Source organism: Ahaetulla prasina, chromosome 1 (assembly GCF_028640845.1).
Source record: "Ahaetulla prasina isolate Xishuangbanna chromosome 1, ASM2864084v1, whole genome shotgun sequence".
In the NCBI taxonomy this organism is placed as follows: domain Eukaryota; kingdom Metazoa; phylum Chordata; class Lepidosauria; order Squamata; family Colubridae; genus Ahaetulla; species Ahaetulla prasina.
The window spans coordinates 171,500,308-171,515,236 of NC_080539.1; the positions used below are offsets into that span (position 1 = coordinate 171,500,308).

Genomic DNA, 14,929 nt, shown 5'->3' on the forward strand with positions numbered 1-14,929 from the left:
CCTAAATTGTATCAGCCCTATGCAGCTCGCAGCCGGGCCTTCAGCCTCTTTCCTGGGCACCCGGCTTCTGTCACATGCCTCAATAGAGGCCTAGTCACTAGAGGCTCCTCAGGCAATTTCAAAATGGCAGCCGCCCCATCTGCTCAGCCTTCTAAACGGGCTTTGCAGGTCCTTACTGAGGCAGACCACAGTACCTTGGAGGAAGCAGGGCCCTCGGGATCAAGGCTCCCTCAAGCAGGGAAAGACAGCTCACAACCCCTCAGCTAAGCCTCCTAGGCAGGCCCCAAAGGCCTCGGAGAAGGAGGCCAGGAAAAGGCACAGGGCCATCGAGAAGGCAATTGAGAAGGCCATTGAGGAGGCTGATAGGAGGACCCGGGGCCTATAGGAGGCGGAGCAGACAGCCCTGCCTGTCTCCCCTACAGGAGAAGGATCTACCTGTTCCCTCAAAGCAATTAGCCATGGCAACCTGGTCTCCTGATACTGAGGCCCAAACCCCTCTGCTACCCAGTAACAGTGATTTACTGTTTGGCCCTCTCCCAGATTCAGGCCCCACGGATACCCATTGGGTCAGTCTATCAGACAAGGGGGTTCCTCAACTGAGGCTACCTTTACGCCTAGGGCCGCAGGCCTTCGGCCTGACATGCAGGAGGACCCTCAGATTCCTGCTAACATGGCAGCTTTAATTTCTGATGCCACCCAGCACAGCATTGCAACGTGCATGCAACAGAGGGCCGAATCCTGGGTATCTCATTATTCCAGATCTCAGGATTACCATCCAGGACTATCCTTTCGACGCTCCTGCTGACCACACATCCAGCTCTCCCATTGGGGGCCATCTGATACTTTTTGCCAGTCAGTGGGAGGTCACCACCATGGACACTTGAGTCAGGGAGATTGTCAGGTCAGGCCTCTCCCTGGAATTCCTCTCCACCCCTCTGAGTATTTTCATCCATTGCCCTCTATCAATGGACAGGACGAAATGGCTCCTGATGGAATTGGCCCTAAAACATCTCAACATTCAGACCATACAGCCGGTTTCATGGGAGCAGCATGGACAGGGGTTTTATTCCTGCCTGTTCATGATCCAGAAATCCTCAGGGGGTTGGAGGGCAATTCTCGACCTCATGTCTCTGAACCGCCACACTTCAGCTTTTATGAGACCACGGCTTCTCCATCAACAGATCCAACAGCCAGCGGATTCCTACAACTCACATACAACATTTAGGGGTGGTCATTGATACGATTGAGAGCAGAGCGGACCTGGTGTGGAGGGTCAGAGTAGGGAGACCTAATTTCCCTGCTTCTGCTCTCCCAGCTCCTGGGAAAGATGGTCTCTTGCATCTGCATTGTGCGCTGGGCACGCCTCCACTGCAGGGCTTTGCAGTGTTTTTTTCTTCCATATCAACAGACCTTCCATATCAACAGACGCACCAGAGCACTTCACCGTCCAGGGTCCAGGTTTCCCCAGAGGTCCTCCATTCCCTCAGGTGGTAGACCTCCCAGGCTGTCACCAGGGGCTGAGAATTCAGGGAACCACACTGCCTTGTCCTGACAACGGACACCAGCCTTTACAGTTGGGGAGCTCACCTCAACTCACAGATGGCCCAGGGCCAGTGGGATCTGAGCCACAACATCAATTGGTTGGAGCTCTGGGCAATTCACCTGGCTCTCATAGCATTTCAGGACAGGATCACCGATTGAGACATTCTGATTCTGATAGACAATGTGGCTGCCAAGGCCCACATAAACTGCCTCGGAGGGACCTACCCTCAGCACCTCATGCAGGAAGCTGAACAGTTGGGCCTCTGGGCAGAGACTCATCTGCGGTCCATACAGGCTACACACATCTCAGGAGTGACTAATGTGCAGGCAGACTTGCTCAGCTGAGCTTCAGTCGACCACACAGACTGGCACCTGCATCTGGTCCTGTTCCAGGAATTGACAGACCATTTTGGCACCCCGACAGTCAACCTATTTGTCACCTAGAACAACCACCAAATACCAGGTTCTTTGCCAGATTCCCAATGCTGGGGGTAGAGGGAGTAGACGCCTTGCAGAGCCCATGGTCATGAGGCCTGCTTTATGCCTTCCCCCCTTCCTCTGATTTCCGAAGTCATCACGAAACTGGTGGAGGAGAGGGCAGAGCTTCTGCTGCTGGCTCCGCATTGGCCCAATGCTGCTGGCTCTGTTGGCCCTTTCAGTGGCTCGGCCCTGACAGTTCCCTCCGGACAGGATTTCCCTCAGCCAGGGGGCGTTGGTCCACCCTTATCCTCAGTGGTTCCAACTGACCACCTGGCGCTTGAGCAGAGCCCACTGAGAGGGAGCAATGTGTCCCCCAGGTCATTGACACTATACAGGCCTCTTGCCAGGTCTCCATCAACTGCATCTACAATGCGACTTGGCGGGCTTTCAGAGGCTGGTGTTCCAAGAAAGACCTGGTCCCCACAGAGGCTTCCATGGCACACATCTTGGAATTCCTACAAGATGGCCTCGAGGAATGATTGGCGCCAAACACACTTCGGAGACAGGTAGCAGCCCTTTCCTCCATCTTGGCGTGCAGGTCCACAGGTTTCCTTTCATGGCTCCCTCAGATTAGACAGTTCCTCAGAGGGGCCACTAACCTACAATCCCCCGTTGTTCATTGTTATTCCACTTGGGATCTTACGAAGGTGTTAACCGCCCTTACCCGGGGTCCCTTTGAACCCCTGAGGGAGATCAGCCTCCAATTCCTCTCATATAAGGTTGCATTTCTGGTGGCCACAACATCGGCCTGCCGGATTTTGGAGTTGGTGGCCCTTTCAATCAGGAACAACCTTTGTATCTTCCATTTGGACAGGGTCATCTCACGTTTAGATCCTACATTCATCCATAAGATTAACACAGCGTTCCACTGGTCTCAGGAATTGGTCTTGCCCAATTTCTGTCCTGACCTTGTCCACCACCTGGAACGTTCGTGGCATACCTAAGATGTCCAGAAGGCTCTCTGTATATATATTAAGAGGACCTCCTCCCTCCAGAGGATGGAATCTCTTTTCGTGTCCTTCCAGGCGTGTCCTTCTGCGTCACAGGGTTACTTCTTCTACACTTGGATGCTGGTTTGAGCAACTATTGCTAAGGCCTATGAGGCACAGGCCTTGCCCGCCCCTAGATGTATCATGGCCCACTCGACCAGGAACGTGGCCACTTCAGCCACGTGGGCTACACAGGCATCCTTGGAGGAGGTATGTTAGGTCACCACCTGGGCATCCTTGTCAACATTTATCTGCCATTACAAATTAGATGTTTATTCCTCAGTGGAGGCGGCTTTTGGCCGCCGGGTCCTCCAACGGGTTCTTACAGCATTGGGGTCGCAGGATCGGTCGGATCCTTCCCATTAGGACAACAGCTTTGGTATGTCCTATTCCTGACTGCTGGTCTCACCCTCATGGAGAATGGGTGTTGGCCTTACCTGACCTCCTATTAGCAATCCTACAAATTTGCCAGTCCTTGACAGCTTTTTGGTTTACTGAGTACTAGGTCTGACAATCAAGTTGATACCATTACAATAAAAGCAGTACAATAAAACCATTACAATAAAAGCAGCAAAGCAGCAGTTTTGGCAATCAGAGAACTTTTGAGGGAAGAATGAGCCAGGAAAAAAATTGCCTGTAGACACATCACATGAACTTTCAGGGTTATTTATTGGTAAAAGTGCTTGTATCCACTGTGGGTTGGATGGCAGTTGGACTGAAGCAGTGTCAGTCACTAGATGACCATTAAGATCCAGATGGAGGAGTATGCACCTCTTGTTCTTGTCAGACCTTTCAGCAGCATTGATCCCCTAAAATTGGTGTCACTCAATTATATGTTGCCATTTCATGTCAATCTAGGGATGCCATGAGGTATCGGTACCTTCGAATCGGTACCTGGAAACTGTGAGAATCTGGATCAGGTAAAACAAGCTCATATTGAATTCTAGCAACATTCTGGATGAAACTGTATTCCCCCATGGAACATGGTTCATAATTTGAGGCTCCTTCTGGATTTGCAATTACTGCTTATATGGCTAATAGCAGTTGTACCTGGGGACCCTTTGAACAGCTTTGGCTGCTGTGTCAGTTGTGGTTTTATCTAGACCAGGATGCTCTCATCTCATTCATTCTGTTCAACTTAACTGCTAAGTTCTCTGCATGGACTATCGTTGAAGGCAACCAGAATCTGCAGCCAATATAAAATGTAGTACCAAGATTACTGGTTCCACCAATTCAGAATTACAATTATACTAAAGTTATTCATTAGTTGTCAGTATGTCTAAGGAAGAGTCCTAGTCATTACTTTTCAAGTTCTGATGCACCAGTGGCATACATTAGGTGACCTCTTGCTTAAATTAAAACTGCTTATCTGGTCTATTGAAGGAGGGAGGGGGCCTACTGAATGTTCATAAGAATCCTAGGGCATGAGGCATTACTTGTAATAGCTCCATCTCATGAAATACTCTCCCCTGCCCCCAAGTATTATGTGTAATCCTCACCTTGCTACAAAACTTATTAACTATGAGGGCCCATCTTGAGTTTTATCCCAAATTCTATCTCTGCTTTCTGTGGTTATTTTTTGTTTTTGATACGATTGTGATTTAGCTATTTATTATTATAGATTTTTGCTTTTTTTTTTCTTAACGCATGCTGCCCCTTTGGGATTGGGGCAGGTTATAAATACTAGAAATGCCAGGCACAACCAGGCCCACAAGTGCAGCATTCGAGCCATTTTATTATGTTCTTCCTGTAATACAGGAATCTCCCCAGTCTGACAGCTCTTCCTTGGGAAGAATTAGATAAGACTCCAAGTAATTCAGGGAGGGGTGGTTCTGTCCTTTTTACACTTGCACACTGACTCTAAACTAGTTCCCTGCTTGATACCTCCTCTCTGCCAGTTTGGGTGTTTCTCGACATTAAAATAAATATATTATTTTGTTGTGATCAAACAACTTCCTATTGAAATTTAGACTTGTAGTAACTATTCAATTTTGAAGAAGTGAATTCAAATGGATTCCAGAAATCCTATGGACTATTTTAGGTAGTATGCCAGGCAAGTAGAATATGAAAATGAACCAGATAGTTAATACAATAATTCAATCAATTATTGAATTATTGATACCAATATCTGGGAAGATCTTGGAAAAGATAAGCAACAAATATGCAAACACTAGAAGTAAATAAAGTTATAATTAGTAGCCAACATGAATTTATCAAAAACAGATAATGCCAAACAAATCTTATATCATTCTTCAACAAAGTGGTTCAATTAGTGGATCAGTGATGTACTAATGTAGTACTTCATAGTTCGCTTAGACTTCAGAAAAGCATTTGATAAAGTAGATCACAACCTACTTCTTGGCAAACTAGAAAAATGTGGGATATACAGTACCAACCCCAGATGGGTTCGTAACTGGCTGACAAATAGTATTCAACATGTAATCCTCAATAGAGCAACAGCTAAATGGATGGAAGTAAGCAGTGGGGACTCCAAGGCTCCATTTTAGGCTCAGTACTCATGAATATCTTCTTAAATGATCTAGACAAGGAATAGAAGGGGAACTCATTTGCAGATGAGAGTAAGCTGGCAGTAATAGCCAACACCCCAGAAGACAAGTTTAAGCTCCAAAACAGACTTATCTATCCCTGAAACTCAACATAGATACAAGTAAAGTTTTACACTTAGACAAGAAAAAATATAGGTACAGGCTAGAAAAACCTGGCTCAACACCAGTAACTGTGAGAAGGATGTTGGATTCCTATTGGACAATCACTTAAATATGAGCCAACCGTGTGCAGCAGCAGCCAAACAGCCAATGCTATCCTAGGCTGCAGGAATAGAAAGATAGAATCAAAATCATGTAAAGTTGTAGTACTTGTTTACAAAGCCTTAGAACTTGGAATACTGCATCCAGTTCTAGTCATTACAATATAAAAAAGAGGGTGCGACTCTAGAAAGAGAAGAGCAACAAGAATGATTAGAGGGCTAGAGGTTAAAACATAAGAATAGTTACGGGAATTGGGTATGAAGAGAAAAACTAGAGGAGACATGATAGCAGTGTTCCAATGTTTAAAGGGCTTCTACAAACATGAGAGGGTCAATATTTTCCAAAGCACAAAAAGGCAAGACAAGAAATGATGGAAATGAACCGAGGAAAGAAGCAACCTAGAACTAAGGAGAAAATTCCTAACAGTTAGAGCAATTAACCAGTGGAATAGCTTGCCTTCAGAAGTTGTACTCCATCAGTAGAGGTTTCAAAAAGAGACTGTACAGCCACTTGTCTAAAATGGTATAGGGCCGTAATGGCGAACCTATGGCACACGTGCCACAGGTGGCACACGGAGCCATAGTAGTGGGCACACAAGTGTTACCCTAGCTGAGCGTGCCAGTCAGCTGATTTTGGGGCCCTCTGGTTTCACCAGAAGTTGGAAAACAGGCTGTTTCTGGCCTCTGGAGGGCCTCTGGGGAGGGGGAAAGCTCATTTTTTGCCCTCCCCAGGCTCCAGAGCCTTTCTAGGAGCCTGGGGAGGGCAAAAAAGGCCTCCCCACCAGAGGCTGGAAACGATCCATTTCCCAATTTCCAGTGGGACCGGAAGACCCGTTTTTCGCCCTCCTCAAGCTCCAGAAAAGCCTCTGGAGCCTGGGGAGGGTAAAAAATGGGCCTACCGGGCCCACTGTGCCATCACATGCCAAAAGCGGGGGGAGCGCAGGGGGGGGGTCATGCACACATGCACGGGGGGCAGGGCCCATTGAATTATGGGTGTGCATGTATGCGCATGACACACACACACACACATACACACACGTGCTCCCTCCGCTTTTGGCACATGACGGCATAAAGGTTAGCCATCACTGGTATAGGGTCTCCTGCTTGAGCAGAGGGTTGGACTAGAAGACTTCCAAGGTCCCTTCCAACTCTGTTATTCTATGTTCTAATATCTTCTCCCACTGTACAGAGCTGATTCAGCGGTTCAGTTTACGTCTTTCTTGATGACAATGAAACAGATTAAGAGATGGAGAGTGGAAGAAAACTCCTCTCAAATTTGATTTAATTTGTGCTATCTATTATTTGCTTAAAATTTGTTTAGTGAGATAATTCGGAAATTTAAAATGAAGCATGACTGAATATATGCTGACAACACTACAAATCCAGGTGAGTCAGTAAAAATATGAATGGGCTAGCAGCCAAGAAAGTGAAGCCTAATCCAAATAAAACAGTGGTGGGTGTTATTTCAGTCTGAAAAGTTTGCCCTTTCTCCCTGCCCCCACAATTGCATTATTAAGTCAGTTGTGCTTTCATTTGTTCTTAGGGCATAAGTAATTTCTTTGGCATGTAGAAGCCTAGCTGGTGCATGAGTATGGATCAGTGATGGTATTCAGCCGGTTCTATCCAGTTCGAGCAAAACAGTAGCGGTGGCTGCAGGAGGTTCCGCCCACCCGCCCGGAGGTCATCATGTCCCGTTTTTGATGCTCTGTGCATGCGCAGAAAGCTCTGTGCGCGTGCACTCACATTTGTGAACTGGTAGCGAAGGTAAATGAATACTACCCCTGGTATGGATCTTATTTGGACAGAGAGTTTAACTCCAATAATTCATGCATTGGTTATGTCTTGTCTGCGTTACTGCAATGCGTTGCACATAAGCTGGAAACTTCGACTAGTGCAAAATGTTTAATCTTTTAATGTAATTTGGTTACTGCCTCAATCCTCAGAGACTGTAGACAATTGCTACTGCAAAGTATTGCAGCAAAAGTTAACTGAATGAAACAAGGTATTATGTAAACGTATTACACTAGATTCACACATTTTATTGGCTCTCAGTTTATTTCTGATCATAGTTTGACATTCAATCATATTACATTTCATAACTCAGGAAAAACAGTTTCTGGAGAACTATCCCTCTCTATGTGTACTTATTTGTACTCTTAAAATTGTCTTTGGTAATTGTTCCCCAACTGCCCTTCCATGTTAAGGGGGGTAAATCAGTGGTGAAATCCAATTCTGTTTACTACCGGATCTGTGGGTGTGGCTTGGTGGGCGTGGTTGGCTTGGTGGGCGTGGCAGGGGAAGGATACTGCAAAATCTCCATTCTCACCCCACTCCAGGGGGAGGATACTGCAAAATCCCCATTCCCTCCCCAATCTGGGGCCAGCCAGAGGTGGTATTTGCCATTTCTCTCAATTACTCGAAATTTCCGCTACCGGTTCTCCAGAACCTGTCAGAACCTGCTGGACTTCACCCCTGGGGTAAATGTCCCTCAAATGTCAAGGGGACCTTTGGGGACTTTTCCCCCAGGCCTTTATAACTCACTCACTGATGATACTTGATTTGCTTGAGACTTTCTGATCATTATTTATATCAATTGCACATCCAGTTGTACAGCAATGTCGAAAGGGTTTATTCCTGTGTATTTTGCAACTTATTACTACACATGGCATTACGACATTACCTGCTCTGCTACTTTTCAGATAATATTGGGGACCAGGTGTGTCTCCTTTCCTGGCTTTGCATGACAGTTGAATGTGACTAGCACTTTTATCCATGTAGCTTCCAGATTGAATTATAAAAACACATGATGGGGAAATTGTTTGGAAGCTACAGTACAGGTACCAATTTACAGGACTAGGAAGCAGGAATCTACTTGCCTGGCTAGCTCACTGTAAAGCTTGTTCTCACCATGCTGCTCCCAGCAAACAGAAATACAAGACATCTACTCAGTCTTGGTCGTGGGTCATCTGGACTGCAATGTACTTCTCTGAAAGCCCTATTTAACGTATTTTTATATTTACTGCTTAAGGAAAAGGGAATAAAATCACTGACATTGTGCACATAGTTTTGCAAGTCCCAGAAATGATAGGAATTATGTCAAAATGTGTTGCAGCTTCCATAATAACTATATATTTTTTCCTACTTGGCATCTCCACAGCCCTGGCAGCATATTTGATGATGACGGTCTCCTGTTTTGAGAGGGAGTTACAATATTTACTTAAAGGCATTTTTATTTCATTTCGTAAGCCAAAAAATAGCTTCTGGAGGTGGGTTTTTTTTTTTTTACAGCCGATAAAAAGACATTCCTAGCTAATCTAACATGAAAGAAAAACAGAAAAAAAGAGATAGGAAGGAAGAAAGGCGTAAGTTCCTGTAAGTTAAATAGAAGTTCTTATCAGGAAACTATTTAGGAAAAAAAAATCTGAAAGAACTGGTCTTTTAGCAAAGTTAATGATATTTAGGACATTTCCTAAATATTCAGTGGCTACCAAGCTTAAGCAGTTCCTCTTTACCTGCTTTTAAATTCCCCCCATTACTTTTATATGTGGTGATAATTAATGTGATTACTATTGTTAATCTTAGGAAATATATATGGATAGCATAGTTTCAATTAAATAAATATAAACAATTGAAACATGCTTGGTGTTAATATTTTGTTTCATGTATACAGCTAAGCAGAAAACTAGAAGTATGTTACTACTGCAACAATGATGGGTTTTTGGCCTTTTCTTTCTAAGTAGTGGCTTTAGAATTATGTTATCTATTAAATAATACAAAAACATATAGTAAGAAAATAGTAGTAAAGTAAATTTGGTTTTAGTATTGAATTTTTTTCAGTGTGTTTATGTCTCTTTCCTATTGCCAAAATGCAAAGTAAAATAAATTTAATAATGATGTTATTTACCATTTGTTTTTAGGGGAAGTTTGGCTGAAAGATATGCTTCCCCCAAACCTCCATATCAGATTTTAGTTTTTTTACCATTTCTATGCTAAACTGTTCATAGATCTGCCAATCTCCAAGATACTATAGTGTATGCGTGAACATAATGCATACGTTTATGTACATAATGCATACATTCATGCATAATTTTACTGACTGTTTTTAATAAACATACAAATTGGAAGAAAAAAGAAGTATATTTTTTTTAAATTTGAATTTATATCCCGCCCTTCTCCGAAGACTCAGGGCGGTTTACATTGTGTTAAGCAATAGTCTTCATCCATTTGTATATTATATACAAAGTCAACTTTTATTGCCCCCAACAATCTGGGTCCTCATTTTACTTACCTTATAAAGGATGGAAGGCTGAGTCAACCTTGGGCCTGGTGGGGCTTGAACTTGCAGTAATTGCAAGCATCTGTGTTAATAACAGACTGCTTAATCTGTTGAGCCACCAGAGGCCCCTATTCAGTAGATGCAGAGAAAAAAAATAGAAAAAATTAATAAAGACAATAATAAAATGGCTTCCAACCGTTACTGCACTGACCATAAATTAATATAATAACTTTTCATCCTCTTTTAAATTTACAAATAAAAAATACTCTTGTCCCCGTAGCCCAACTTTTATCCAGAAATCATAATATCTTCAGTATTGGGTCAGCAAAAAAAAATTATTATTTTTTTGCTTTAGGACCTACCAGAAATATCAAACAAATAGTTCAATCCTGATCAAATAGTCCAACTATATATTCCTTCCTTTTGCTTTCCATCATTTTGAAGATTAGATAGATATCTAATATCCATATAGGATGATTAAATTGAACATTTCTGATTGTGATTAAAAAGTGAGCTTGGATGGCTTAGTGTCTTTATTAAAGGCTCTGCCACTGTTCGGAACAAACCTGTGGGAGTCCACTGTTTTAGTCTTCTTGTGAGCAGCTGCCATTCACAGCACCCATGGGCAATCTTCCATTGTCGCCTTCTCTGGAACGGTTTGTAGAACTCTTCTCACTGGTCTTTCATTCTTCATAGTAGTAGCCATCTCTGCTCATTCTCAATGTCGGGGGAAACGGCGGTCAGGTTGGGGAAAATCCTCTGGCTTGCCGTAGGACCGAGTCTGCAGAATTCTTATTTAGCTCCGCCTCCTGCAGCCTCTTCCAGCTTTTCGACTCGGTCCTTGCCAGGACCACTAGTGTCGTGCTTTTCTCTACTCACCTTCAAATAGAACAAGTGAAAATAAACGAAGTCTGGATTCTGCTAAGGACCGGCTCTATCCGATAATACTATTGCCGGTAGTTCCTGGGTAAGCGACCACGGGTTCGCCCCGACGCGCTCCCAGAGGACTCGCTGGATCAAATTTCAGCGAGTGGGCAGCCGCTCTTCCAAGCGGCTTGCCGGGGCGTGGAGATCTTCAGGAGATTATTTCAGCCGATCGCCTTAGCAGCCCCTGGGCGAGCGATTTGGACGCCCCTGTTTTCTCTCTCTTTCTCTCGCTTCCCGCCCATTTCCAACTCAGCGAGAGAGGATCAGAGCAGCCGCATTGGCAAGGCGGCCGTTTACGGCGCCAGGGATCTCCAAGCCTAGCGATATCGCGTTAGCAGCCTTAGAGGCGAGCGATACTGCTTTGGGCTCAAATTTGTCTGTCAGCGGCTCCAGGAGACTCAAAGACCCTCGGAAGAAACCATTCAAGCTAAAAGGTCGTGAGTACTCCTTTACATATTTTGGCGGGAAGCCCTCAGCTTCGGCAGATATTTTTGGCGGGAGGCCCCTCAAAATGGCGGACGAAAATGGCGCGGCAGCTAACGAAGGCCCTAGGGACATGAGACAAGATCGCCATCTTAGCGACCCGGGAGAGGGCCCCTCAGGGGTCTCTCCTACTACACTGCTAGCCACCAACAAAAAGGCTAAAAGTCAAAAGCCTACTTCCCGAGCGGAGGAACGCCGGCACAAGGCCTTAGAGAAAGCTATATCCAAGTCCCTGAAGAAGACCTCCAAGTCTGTGAGGCCTGTTTCGGAAGTAGTTGTTCCAAAAGGGGACATCGTGGATATTGCTTCTCCAACTTCCTTATCTGCTCCTCTCTCAAATACAGGGGCCTGGTCCCCTGACCGCACGGGATCCGTGAGGTTTCCCCCATCATCACAAGTGGAGACCTTGTTCCAATCTCAGGCTGAGGCTATTATCCCTGGGGCCCCTTGTGCTGACCAGCAGGCTTCCGGTCACCTAGTTAATACTGTTCCTTTACCTCAGGAATTTCAGGGCCCATCTACGGTATCACCAACCCTTTTCCAAGCTCTACCATCTTCATCCCAGCAAAATGCCAGCATTAATACTGCGACTAATAGCTTGCCCATGATGGCTCAACCTATGCTAGCCAATGCTCCCTTCATGTCACAACAACCAATATTGCAGCTGCCAGATTCATTTGGGTTGTATATCTCAGAAGCCATCAAGCAAGGGATGGCTCAGTGCCTCCATCAGGGTTCTACAGGGGGTCAACCAAATTATCATTCAGTAAAACATTCCTCCCTGAGGTCAGATCTTTCGACAGAGGCGGCCACTAGAGGGCAGGCCCAGGAACATTCACTGGATTCATACAGTCAAGAAGCCTTTTCTGATGAGGAGGAGGGTGAACTGGCTCTCTCTGACGATGAGGGTTCAGCTCCAGACCAACCGGCCTTTGTGGGGTTGTTTAAACCACATCTCTTTAGGTCATTACTATACAAAGCACAAACCTCTACGGGACTAGGAGTCTCTTCTTCTGCCCCTACGACCCAATCCCCACAAGACCCTTCGGGTCACCTGTTTGCCCAACCCACGGTGGCTTCGGAAATTATCCCGGCTCCTAAACTCTTCCTCGATGTTGTCGAGCGCCAGCTACAGACTCCAGGTTCCGGCTCCAATCCAAGTTCCATGGACAAGAGGTTTTACAATGTGGCTCAGGATCTGGACAAGTTGTTGCAAGTGCCATCAGTGGACGCGCCTGTGGTAGCTTTGACAACCTCCTCCCATCTTGCTGGCCAGGCAGACGAATCACTTCGGCCGGAGGAGAAACGTGCGGCCCGTACGATTGTTAATTGTCATCAATCTTCAGCCTGGGCTGTCAGAGCTTCCACCGCATCCTCATTTTTCAGCAGATCTGCTCTTCTATGGATCAAACAGCTACAGAGCAGGATCCCTTCATCAGATATCAGGTCCCATCAGGACATAAATAAAATAGTAGCCGCTTTAGAATTTTCAGCAGATGCCTCGCTTAACGCAATTAAATTTTCTGCAAAAGCCATCGGTTCTGCTGTCTCCTCACGTCGACTGCTTTGGCTCAGGCACTGGCAAGCGGACACCAGAAGCAAATGGCGTCTAGCATCCGCCCCCTTCTCAGGAACCAGCCTCTTTGGAGCCTCCCTGGATCCCATCGTGATAGAGACAAAGGATAAGCGAAAGATACTTCCATCGTTATCTAGAAGAGGAGAAATTCGCCAACAGCCATACTTTCGGCCTCAGCCCTTTCGTTCACTTGATTCAGGAAGTTTTCCCTCCCGATCACAACGCTACCTGCCATCTAGAGGGTCTCAGGCTCGAGATGGGCAGGTCAGACAGGGGTTTAGATACTCTAACAGGAAGCCATTTCGGGGGGGAAGGGGGAGGGGATTCAGACGCACCAAATGAGTCTTCCTTTAATCCCCCCATTGGCGCTCGCCTTAAACTTTTTTCAGCTCAATGGGATAACTCGACTTCTGACAATTGGGTCAAAAACTCCATAAAATTTGGTCTCTCTCTTGAATTTCAATCCATCCCCCCGGACACCTTTTTACGCTGCCCTGTATCGCGCAATGCTATCTCCAGATCTCTGATTGCAGAGGCCATTAACCACCTGGTTTCCATAAGGGCTATTCAACCCGTACCTCTGGATCAAAGAGGTCAGGGATTTTATTCCCGTTTATTCGTAGTCAGTAAGGCTTCGGGGGGATGGAGGGCGATTCTTGACTTGAAGGCTCTTAATCGTTACATCATTTACCACAAATTCAAAATGCATTCACTTCGGACTATTTTAGAATGTATCCGTCCGGGTGACCTCCTGTCTTCAATTGATTTAACTGAAGCATACCTTCACATCCCCATACTTTCTTCCCACCGTAGATTCCTTCGGTTTTGTTACCGGGGGCGACACTATCAATACAGGGCATTGCCTTTCGGTCTGTCCTCTGCCCCTAGAGTTTTCACAAAAATTTTATCGGCCCTCCTTGCCCACATCCGCTCCACCCCCATCAGGCTTCAGGCCTACCTTGATGATATCTTGATCATGTCATCTTCAATATCATCAGCGGAGAGGGATGTGGCCACTACTGTCCAGATCTTACAAGATCATGGTTTCTCCATAAATTGGAGCAAAAGCCACCTTTCATCATCCTCCCGCATTGTTCATTTGGGGGCGGTTATTGACACGGAAAATTCTATGGTTTTTCTCTCTGAGGACAGGCGTAACAGCCTCTCCAACCTGGCGTCCCATTGTCAGTGGGTAGGTCCGACCCCCTTGATTCTGTTATCTCAGCTCCTGGGAAAGATGGTATCCACCTATGACATTATTCCGTGGTCTCGTCTCCATAGCAGGCCTCTACAGTGGATGCTCCTTCCGCACCAGCGAAGCCACGTCAGTGCTTCCTCCAGGACAGTGATTCTTCCCAAGGATGTTCGGGAGTCTCTGGAATGGTGGACTTCATCGGCCATTCTCCGGGGAACCTGCTTCAGGGAACCAACCCGGTTGACCATCACCACAGATGCCAGCCTCTTTGGCTGGGGGGCGCATTTGGAATCACACCTAGCTCAGGGCCAATGGTCGGAACTCGAAGCTCAACGCAGCATCAATTTCCTGGAGCTAAGAGCTATCTTTCTAGCACTCCAAGCATTCTCGACACTCATCACCGGTCAACACATCCTAATTTTGACGGACAACACTACGGCCAAGGCCCACGTGAATCGTATGGGCGGCACGCATTCTCGCTCCCTTCTTCAGGAGGCTTTCCGACTAGGCCTTTGGGCGGAGGCCCATCTTGCCTCTCTGAAGGCCGACCACATTTCGGGAGTTACCAACATCATGGCCGATTCACTGAGTCGAAATACCATCGATCAATCGGAATGGGCTCTGGCACCTTCGTTGTTCAACGACCTGTCGGCCAGGTTTGGCCTCCCTCAAGTAGACCTATTTTCTTCCATCT

General features: G+C 46.0%; 1 protein-coding gene and 1 long non-coding RNA gene across 3 annotated transcripts in view; one reads left to right on the forward strand and one right to left on the reverse strand.

The window, feature by feature from the left end:
* The window catches only part of SPTLC3 (serine palmitoyltransferase long chain base subunit 3), a 125,245-nt gene that overhangs the window by 15,776 nt on the left and 94,540 nt on the right, over positions 1-14,929 (forward strand). The gene's annotated exons all lie outside the window — the stretch shown is intronic.
* Positions 7,753-10,767, reverse strand: LOC131197529 (uncharacterized). The gene is made up of 3 exons (XR_009154975.1): positions 10,621-10,767; positions 10,067-10,182; positions 7,753-8,966 (listed from the first exon to the last, which is right to left on the reverse strand). It is a non-coding gene; the product is annotated as an uncharacterized LOC131197529 (long non-coding RNA).